This window comes from Lytechinus pictus, chromosome 12 (assembly GCF_037042905.1).
Source record: "Lytechinus pictus isolate F3 Inbred chromosome 12, Lp3.0, whole genome shotgun sequence".
Lineage (NCBI taxonomy): Eukaryota > Metazoa > Echinodermata > Echinoidea > Temnopleuroida > Toxopneustidae > Lytechinus > Lytechinus pictus.
The window spans coordinates 6,465,358-6,476,018 of record NC_087256.1 but is presented as its reverse complement, the minus strand read 5'-3'; positions in this window follow the sequence as shown (position 1 = coordinate 6,476,018).

Below are 10,661 nucleotides of genomic sequence, written 5' to 3'. Positions count from 1 at the left end.
TAACCCCACCCCCCACCCCCCCCCCCCCCTTATTCGGCTGCCAAGTAAAACAAAAAGTAATGACCTATTTTTTGGAGCCAACGCTAAATTACCTTCATTTTTTTTTTGGCTTGCTTGCTTGTCAAATTTCTCGTTCAACTCAACTCCTGATAAAACCACCCCCTCCCCGTTGAGTATTATAGGCAATTGCCTTTTTTTGTCAAACGCTTTTTAGATCAATTTGATGATCGAAATCTGACTTGCCAGCTCACAGTGTTTCCTTTCTCCACTCCCAAAGGAACAGAAATAAAACAATTTAGGCCTACCTCCGTTCTGGCTCACAAAATCATCTCTCTGAAATTACTCTCAAGACCAAATCATATGGGGATCGGGCATTCCAAAAAGCTGCACCAGCACAATGGAATTATCTTCCACCGACATTACGAAATATTAAAGGTATTGTTTAACTTTGTGAGCAGCCGATTTAAGTTCTCAAACCAAGATGAAACATGTGTACAAGTGCATGTATTAGAACTAATAAACCCTGAAAACAACCATTATTGAGAATGAAAAGCTAAAACTACAAGGCAAACCCCGATTTTGTAAAAAGGCGTCTTATAGACGCCTAATTAGTACACATAAGTGTATGGGATGAAATTAAGATGGTGTTTTCGGTCACTTTATATTTCAAATTTTGAAGCACTAAATAATTGTTTTCGAACGCAATTTTTTCTGGGCTTCATTTTTGTAACATATCACAGACACAGGTGACAAGTGTAACCTTCTAGCTCAGATTAAAAAAAAGTCAAACCAATGTTAACCAATCACTTTAACCAGCTTGAGAAATTCAAAGTACAATTAAAAACCCACCTCTTTCAGACTGTTTAACTTTATAGTCACATGTATATTCAATCCATGTTTAATACTTTTTGATGTTATGTATGATTATGTGAGGGTCTAATTTTTAACCACGTTTCCTGCTTTCCTCACGCATAGAGACCTGTAGGTGTTACGCGAATTAATTACCTAAATCCTACAAGTAGCGCTAAAATGCAAAACCGTAATAACGATGGCGTGCACTATAAATGTGGACGTAGAGAGACCAAATGAAGAGCAGTTTAATCCGAATAGGACTGAGGTTGCATTCATCCTGATTTCTTTTTCAAACTTATAGCAATTTTCTTTGGACTTCCTCAGAGATAATTCAAATAAAAAAGGATTGTTTTTTCGAATTTATGAGCTTTCGTTAAATCACCAAGTGCATATCACAATTCATATTCATCACTAGATTATAATGGCTTACAATGTGAAAGATGTAGAATAATAATAAAACGAGCTGAATAAACTTTGCCATTTTACTTCGAAATTCATTTTAATCAAGTACCTGATCAAAATATAACATCGGCGTTTATTTTGTGAAATAATTTTGTTACCATTAATACACTTATTTCAATATAAAACACGTGCTTTCTAATATCCAAGTGCTCAACGGTTCATTTTGAAAAATAAAAACATTACGGAGAGAGAAAGAGAGAAGAAAGATAGAGGGAAAGAGGAGAAGGGGGGGGGGGCTCCGGATATTTCAAAATTTATATTTTCACAAAGAATACAGTGACCACTCCAATTTTGTAAGACTATGATGTTCGGGTATAATTCACATGATTGACCCTCTACCAAAGATTGCATTTTTATGATGATCGATAATATCATTTGTAAGCTTTGCTTTCCGTATTAGAAAGATGGTATTAAGACGATGCCTCATTTTATATACAGATTTATGAAACACTCGTTTCAAAACTGACAATTAACTAATCATGTATATATGTGATCGTTTCCAATATTGAAGACGCATATATTTTGACTAGGTTTAGCGCTCTGAGAAAGATGTGAAGCATTATGCCTACTTTTGATAAACAAAATATACAATTTCTTATGCTAAAATGTGAATTATTATTATTTTTTTATTGTATGTGCATGTTAATTTACAACAGTTGGTTTATCACTCTTGTCCAAGTACCACTCGGGAAACATTTCCTTTTAATGGAGGGGGGGGGGGGGGGTGGGGGACGTCATATCATATGATATTGCTTAGGGGCACCAAAACTTGGTCCGCGCCTCCCATCCAACTACCACCCCCCTCGGTCTGAAATCCTGGATATGCGTAATATGGTTATTACTTTTTATTTAAATTCATGAGGAGATTGACTCAATTGCCTTCGGGAATTCATCATTTCCAAGAGGTTATCAATAATATTCCTGAAGGATATTCCAAAACGACTAACAAAAGTAATTACAATTCCCGCTCATTATTCTATAGTGGGGCCTACTCTGATGAGAAGTTAAAACGAAATTGTTTAAAATATTTCTTTTTAAGAATAAGGGCATATCTTTACGATTTAACGCATGCACTAATAATTTTTTTATATCATTGTACAGACTAACTGATTAAACGAGATTGTAGATTACAACACGCATCCAGGCTTTCGTCGCCAATGCGCGGACAACGGCCGAGATACGTTTTTTCCAGTCATGATCATGATCATCATCATTATCCTCATCATGATTATCATCATGATCATTATCATCATCACACCCTCTCTCTCTCCTTCATAAGTAGACCCCACCTTGACTATTTGAGCTTCAACATATTTGATACCTAGAAATATTAAGTTGTTGCCGCCCATGAATGCCATGGTATGAGAATAAAGCAATGCATTATATTAGAGTAGTATTCGGATACAACTATGACAACGTGATCTAAAACGTCGGTTCACGTGGGGAAGTTCATTCTATTATCAGTCTGGGATCAAGGCAGCTGAAAATGAGAAAAACAAACAAACAAGTGGAGCGCCTCTGGCAGTCTCACCTGCATCACGCGATTCAATATAGCAGCAGTGCTGACTTTGAAAAATACTATAAAATAATTATTCACAAAAAACACTTTTCATATTATGATACATTACTATGTTCATTGACAATAAATGACATTTGACCTTGATCATGCGACCTAAGACTTGTCAGTGATACTTGACTACCCGTCTATCAACATTTTCTAAACTATATCTACAAACTTTGAAAGTTATGACAGCAATTTAATAATTACCTCCAAAATGGCCAACGTTTATTGACCTTAAATGACCTTTGACTTTAGTCATGTGACCTGAAACTCGCATGAGATGTTCAGTGACACTTGATTACTCTTATATGTCCAAGTTTTATGAACTAGATCCATATGCTTTCAGAGTTATGATGGTTATTCAACAAATACCCCCAACAGACATGGTAAAAGGTAAATTAACGTTGGCCTTGTTGGGGGTATTTGTGACCTGAAACTCGCACAGGGTGTTCAGTTATACTTGATTACTCTTATTATTACTCTTATATGTCTAAGTTTCATGGATCAGATCCATAAACTTTCAAAGTTATGATGGTAATTCAACAGATACCCCCAACTTGGCGAAAGTTCACTGAACCTAAATGACCTTTGACCTTAGTCATGTGACTTGAAACTCAGACAGGATATTTAGTAATATTTCTAAGTTATGCTGTCATTTCAAAAACTTAACCTTTGGTTAAGATTTGGTGTTGACGCCGCCGTCGGAAAAGCGGCGCCTATATAGTCTCACTCTGCTATGCAGGTAAGACAAAAAAAGTATCAAAGCGTATAGGTTTGACATCAATGAATATTGCTGTTAAATATTACCGAATTGATATAATGGGAGTGAATTTCATAACCCTAATAAAATTCAAACTTAAGTTTTGCATTCTTAAATCTAATTCCTTCAGCCAGTACAAACATCCCCCCACTTTTTACGAAAGAAATGAAAAAAAAAATCACAAGAGATAAGTGTTTTATTGGTGAAAATTCTTCCTGAAATACCGCTTAACAAATAAAACAATATTATTGAATCATAAAATGCAAATAAAGAGCCAGTTCACCATTTCCAAACGAAATTCTTATGTCCTTATTATAACATTGAAGAGAAACTCCCGTTTCTTCCAATTCATCAATGTTGGGGTCTTTGGGAAGGGATTAAGATGGAATGTCAATTCTTTTTTAATGTAATCTCTAATAAAATCATTAAACCATCATGGGGTAAAAAAGATAATAATATTGGAGGGGTATTTGCCATATGGACATACAGTGGCGTAACTACGGGGGGGGGGGGCATGGGGGGCACGTGCCCCCCCCCCCCCCCAATCGGCTGACCAAAAAAAAAACGGGGAAAAGGGGGAAAGGAGAAAAGAGGGAGAAAGGAAGAGAAGCGTATAGTGGGAAAGAAGAAAATATTATTCATTATAACGTTATATTATAATTGTGTTATGTTACATTACTTAAGAAACATTTTTATCATAACTTAATGAAACATAATTTGCCCAGGGCCTACGTCCAGGGCCGTAGCCAGAAGCATTTTGTTGGGGGGGTGTGCCGGCTAAATTTGCCAACTAAATTTGGCGTGACAGCGCCAACGTGAGCACAGGGGGAGTCTGATGGGGGATGTGCCCCCCCCCCCTACAATAATCACATGCTAAAGGATTTTGAATTTTTAAAATTGAATTAGTGGCATTTGGTGAATACTTTAAGGTAAATTATACAAATATATACAAAGATATTTGCACTTTAAAAATAAACATTTTGGATCAAAATAGATAGGCTAGTGTGCCGTAGTTGCTAACTTGCAGTATAATGATATACCCTATGCATTAATAATATCAAAATCAAAGATTTTTTAATTTTTTATTGACCTTCTGTGCAAGATGTCTCAACTAAAATTTCAAGTGCTACTGCTAACAGTGGCGTACCGTGGGTCACGGCATTGGGGGGGGGGGGCACCAGCAAAAATTTAGAGTCATTAAGTGGGCGCGCGAAGCGCGCTCAATTGCCAGGTATACTGACCTGATAGAGACATTTTAAGGACTGTGCCATTAAACGGATATGTATCTTAGTGATCAAATAATGCGAGCGCGAAGCGCGAGCTGAAAATGTTTGATATTCAGTCCTAAAAAGGGACATTATAAGTAAAGTTTTGTAATCATGATACGTACCTGTCTTACAAAACAAACAATGCGAGCGCGAAGCGCGAGCTGAAATTTTTTGTATAACTTAACATTTTCAGGACTATCTTTTGGAATTTATGAAGTGCGTACGTATCTCATCATAGTCATCTAATGCGAGCGCCAAGCGCTTGCTGCTTTTGTTAGAATTACACTGGCACATGAAGCACTTTTTGTGGTCATTGTAATCATGAACATGATACGTATTTCACTAATGAAATATTGCGGGCGAGAAGCGCGAGCTGACAATTTTTGAAATTCAGACCTGAAGAGGGGCATTCTATATATGGCTTGTTTGTAGGAATTTACTATTTCACTAATTAAGTGTAGCGAGCGCGAAGCGCGAGCTGAAAATTTGTTATAATTAGATCAGAAAAAGGGACATTTTAGGACTGTCTTTAGGAATTCGTGCACTGCAAAAACGCCGGTGTTGATTTAACACCAGCCTGGTATCTATATCGGTCCACACCAATGCGAACGTAAGCACATACTGGAAATGTTTTATTAAGGCCTTAAAAGGGGGCAATCACTTTAAGTATATAGTCATGAAAAAAGCATATGTCACTACATAAAACAATGATAACTTGAAGTGCGAGAAGATAGTTTGGTGCATAATCTTTGTGGACTTAAAATACAACAGGACTATATATCTCATTAGTCAGACAATGCGAGCACCAGGAATGATGCAACCCCAACCTGCCCCCATCCCCACCCTAAGCACCTTCTGACACCATAAATAAAAATAAAAAAAGTTTAGTAAAAATAACTTAGAACATTTTTTGTGTTTTTTGCCAACTGCAAACTTGTATACAAGTCTACCAGTTGTAGACTTGTCTTCATGAATTTGCCAACTGCAGAGTTACCAGTTTTGTAAGTCTTGTGTTCTGTTCTTTTCAAATCTGAAACGGGGCAGTATACGTGTACATCACTTTGCTGACTGGTAGAGCGTATAGTGTTCTGCCACTTTAATAGGCCCACTTTATAATTTGCCAACTATACTTTGGCTTTGATTATTCAACTTAAACCTTGGAAATTCATCCCACCCAATATTTATGTACCTATTCTTGCCTCTAATTTTACAAAACTAATGTGTTTGTTAAATCGTCAATAATTGTGGTATAATTTGCAAACTAACAAGCTTGTTCATATTGGGGGAGGACTGGGGGCTTACTTTGTGTGTTATTATAGCTCCATCTGTTTTGTACTCAGTATTTTGCTGACTAGTAGGGCTCTAAGCCTGGCTACATGGACTTGGATTTGCCAATTGGTTGTCTTTACTCTAAAAGTCGTAACCTTCTTCGAAGTTAGTACCCCTATTTTTCTTTCCTTTTCTTTCTTTCTTTCTTTCTTTCTTTCTTTCTTTCTCTCTCTCTTTCTTTCTTTCTTTCTTTCTTTCTTTCTTTCTTTCTTTCTTTCTTTCTTTCTTTCTTTCTTTCTTTCTTTCTTTCTTTCTTTCTTTCTTTCTTTCTTTCTTTCTTTCTTTCTTTCTTTCTTTCTTTCTTTCTTTCTTTCTTTCTTTCTTTCTTTCTTTCTTTCTTTCTTTCTTTCTTTCTTTCTCTCTCTCCCCCTCTCTCTCTTTCTTTCTTTCTTTTTCTCCCCTATCCCCCCCTATCCTCCATTTTGCCAACTGGTACATGATTTTGCCGACTGCCACGAATGTTGGGGGGGTGTCACACCCCCCCATACCCCCCCTCTAGCTACGGCCCTGCCTACGTCTTCATTGTTCCTGGTGCTTGCATTGTCTGTTAACGAGATATATAATCCTGTTGTACTGAAACATCCCGTTTTCAAGTCAATATAAACCAAATATATTTCCTAGCACTTGAGTTATCATTGTTTTATGTAGAGACATATGCTTCTTTTACATGACTCAAAAAGTGATTGCCCCATGTTAAGGTCTTCGTATATATGAAACATTTCCTGTCCGTGATTACGTTCGCATTAGTGGATTGGTGAGATATGTCTGCTCTTCATGAATTCCTAAAATCAGTCCTTAAAATGTCCCTTCTTCTGATCTGAATATCGCGCTCGCATCATTTGGATATTGAATTACGTATGGTCCTAGTTAATTCCTACAAAGAAACCTTAGAATGCCCCACTTCAGGTCTGAATTATCTAAATTTTCAGCTCGCGCTTCGCGCTCGCAATTTTTGATTAGTGAGATGCGTATGATAATCATGATTGCAATGACTACAAAAAGTGTTTCATGTGTTCAGATGTAATTCTTATAAACCAGCAAGCGCTTGGCACTCGCATTAGATGACTATGGTGAGATATGCATACTCTTAATGGATTCCTAAAATATATTCCTCAAAATCTCGCTGTTTGGGGTCAAAATATAAGAAAACTTCAGCTCGCGCTTCGCGCTCGTATTGTTTAGCGAGACAGGTACCTATCATGATTACACAAATTTGACAATAATGTCTCTTTTTAGGTGAGAATATTAAAAAAATTCAGCTCGCGCTTCGCGCTCACATTATTTGATCAGGGAGATGCACATCCGTTTAATGACATTGTCCAGAAAATGTCTCTATTAGGTCAGTATAACTGGCAACTGAGCGCGCTCACTCAGTGATTCAAACATTTTGCTGGTGCCCCCCTCCCCAATGCCGTGACCCACCGTACGCCACTGTGGACATATCAATGACAATTCCTTGCATATCTAAAAACATGTAGCAAAAAAAAAATAGCCAAAATATTTCAGTCATCCCTCCCACCCATCAACACGGATTTACGCCAGTGCCTTCAGCTGATGTAAGGATTGAGAAACTGATTTGGCATTTTACAGCTAAAGCTTGTAAGTTTCGAAAACTTCGTAATTCACGAACAGCTTTATGAAACGGCCTCAAGTATGGTCATCTCGCAGGGACGGATCCAGCCTTCGCCAATAGGGGGGGGGGGGCAGCGGATTTTTTTTCAGCCACATTTTCCCCGATCGGCCGCTCGAAATGGATTTTTGATTCTTTGAAAGGGTAGTCCTAATAGTCACTTCTAAGCTTTATTCTTATATATAATAATCCCAAGCTTTACTTGAATAGTGCGAGCGCGAAGCGCGAGCTATTTCTTTATTTCATGGATTTTGTCCTAAAATTTAAACACTCTGGGCAATGTTTGTGATCCTAAACGAGATGTTTATCCAACTAAATGATTACTGCGAGCGCGAAGCGCGAGCAGAAATTCTTATTAGATCTACATGTATACGTTTTTGTCTGATAAAAAAAGATCTGTCTGCGGCTGCTTGCAGTTAGCCATGAAGACATTACATATTTCAACAATCAAATAATGCGAGCGCGAGCTGAAAATGTTAACATTCTACCTGAAGAATTTAAATTTTGAGCACTTTTTGTAATCGTGAAAAGGGTAAGTATATAACTAAACAATTGATGCGAGCGCGAAGCGCGAGCGAAAAAAATCGAGATTTACACCTAAAAATGGGACACTCTATGCATGTTTTGTAAATCATGAAAAGGATGAGTAATTGGAAATCTTCCTACATTAATAATGCGAGCACAAAGCGCGAGCAGACAGTTTTTCATATTGTGATCTGAAACTGGGTAATGATTTAAGTAGAGAACAAGCTGCGTATCTGAATCAAATATGCGCGCTCGTATTTCAGACTTCGACCTTTAATCATGGTATTCTAAATACTTTTTTTTTACCATGAAAATCAACAAAGCGACCGCGAAGCGCCAGCTTAAAATATTTGATATTTCGATCTGAAAAAGGGTCAATTTAAGCTTTGTATTCAAGCACTTTGTAGGAAATTGTGAGGTGGATATGGATCACAGTTAAAAAAAAAGAGCTGATATGTTTCATTATTATTACTTTGAGTTTTGACATAGCACCGGGACATTCTAAGGACATTATGTCATCATATGAAAATGATGACTATCTTCCTATTTCTCTTCCTAAGCGCGAGATGAAACTTGTCGATATTCCATTCTAAAAAATAGACAATTTGGTTATTGAATCAATATCTTACTTTTTTTTTAATCTAATAAGCCTAATGAGAGCGCGAAATCTGTTAATATTATGGCCTTAAAAACTGGACATTTAAAGCACTTTTGTAATTATGAATAAGATGCATGAGTTAACATATTTACAACAATCAATGCGAGCACAAATCGCAGGCGGAAATTTTTGATAGACTGTCTTAAAATGGGGATTTTAAGAAGTTTGTTATAGAATTATTATTGAAATATACATAACTAATCAATCAAAATGTGAGCATGCAGCGCTAGCTGATACGTTTTGACAATCTGACCTGAATAGGGATATTTTTAAAACTTTATGGAATACCGGAAAATAGTAGGTACCTGACAAATCAAAATTTGCGAACGCACAGCGCGAGCAGAAAATGCTTATATTTAGACCATAAAACATACTTTTTTACAGAGCACTTAAAAAAAAATCGATTTGTAAATCAATCAAAATAATGAAAGTTCGATTGACGAGCTGAAATTTGTTTTGTATATTGACATCAAAATTTGAAATTTTAAGCTCCATATTAAGCTAGATATGTAAATCACCTAAAAGGAAATGCGAGCGCGAAGCGCGAGCGAAAACTTTACATAGTGATATAAAAGATTAAAAAAAAATATTTTCCGAGTCTTCCCCTCATCTTATTTCATTCACTCGTCTTCTTCCTCTTATATGTTTCCCTTTCTTTTCACTTCTTTTTCTTTCTCCCCCCCCCCTTTTCTTTTTTTTGCTCCGCCAATAAGGGGGGGGGGGCTCGCCCCCTGGATCCGCCTATGCCTCGGTATACATTGCTGACGTCATAACGACCCTCCAAAGATTTTGGTTTACAATGCATCTCTTCCAAATTATGTCACCCTTTTTTCTTTCCCATCCTTTTCATCCAGCACCTTCTCAAGCGTCTTCCTTGAATAAACGTGTGCATTTTCATACTCCCAACTCCACGAAGTCCTGAAAACGTGTTGTTTTTACAGATTTCTGATGTAATTAGTCATTTTAGTTTGGGAAGCGCACACGAGCTTTGCCTCAATCAACGCCTTTATAACCGTTGAAATCTCGGATGCGACTTCGCGAGCCCGCGCCTGCACGTGCGAATTATCACACCTTTCCTATATGAGCTCCAATAACATACAGTGTGTCTTCTACCAGTAGTTTCCTTCACAAAGAAATTATCTCTTGAATTAATTCATCGATCTTACGCAAATAGACCATAATTTTGTTTTTATTTGTGAGATGCATCTTCCCCAAGATTGTTAAGGTAAAGCCTGGGCCTAATTACCCCCTGATCACGAAATTGCCATTTTCCCGCCAGCAGAGGATGCTGAAATCAACGCCTTTGCATGACTGTATATTCCATTGACTTCATGGTGGACATTATATACCAGAAGTAATTTTTGTATGATGTCAGTCTGATTAAAAGAGAGATGGGGTAGGGAGGGGGTATTCATACATGATGCCTATATAGGCTGAAAACTTACATCACAACTTTCTTTTTTAAGTACGTCTGCGTTCATGATACCAAACAGATATAAATGTTCTTCAAGACTGTTTCTCTTTCCCTTACTTACAAAAGGAAACACTGAAATGTTGCAAATTGGTCAATTCATTTAGAAATAGGATGCAAGTATTGAAAATATAAAGGGGTTTGT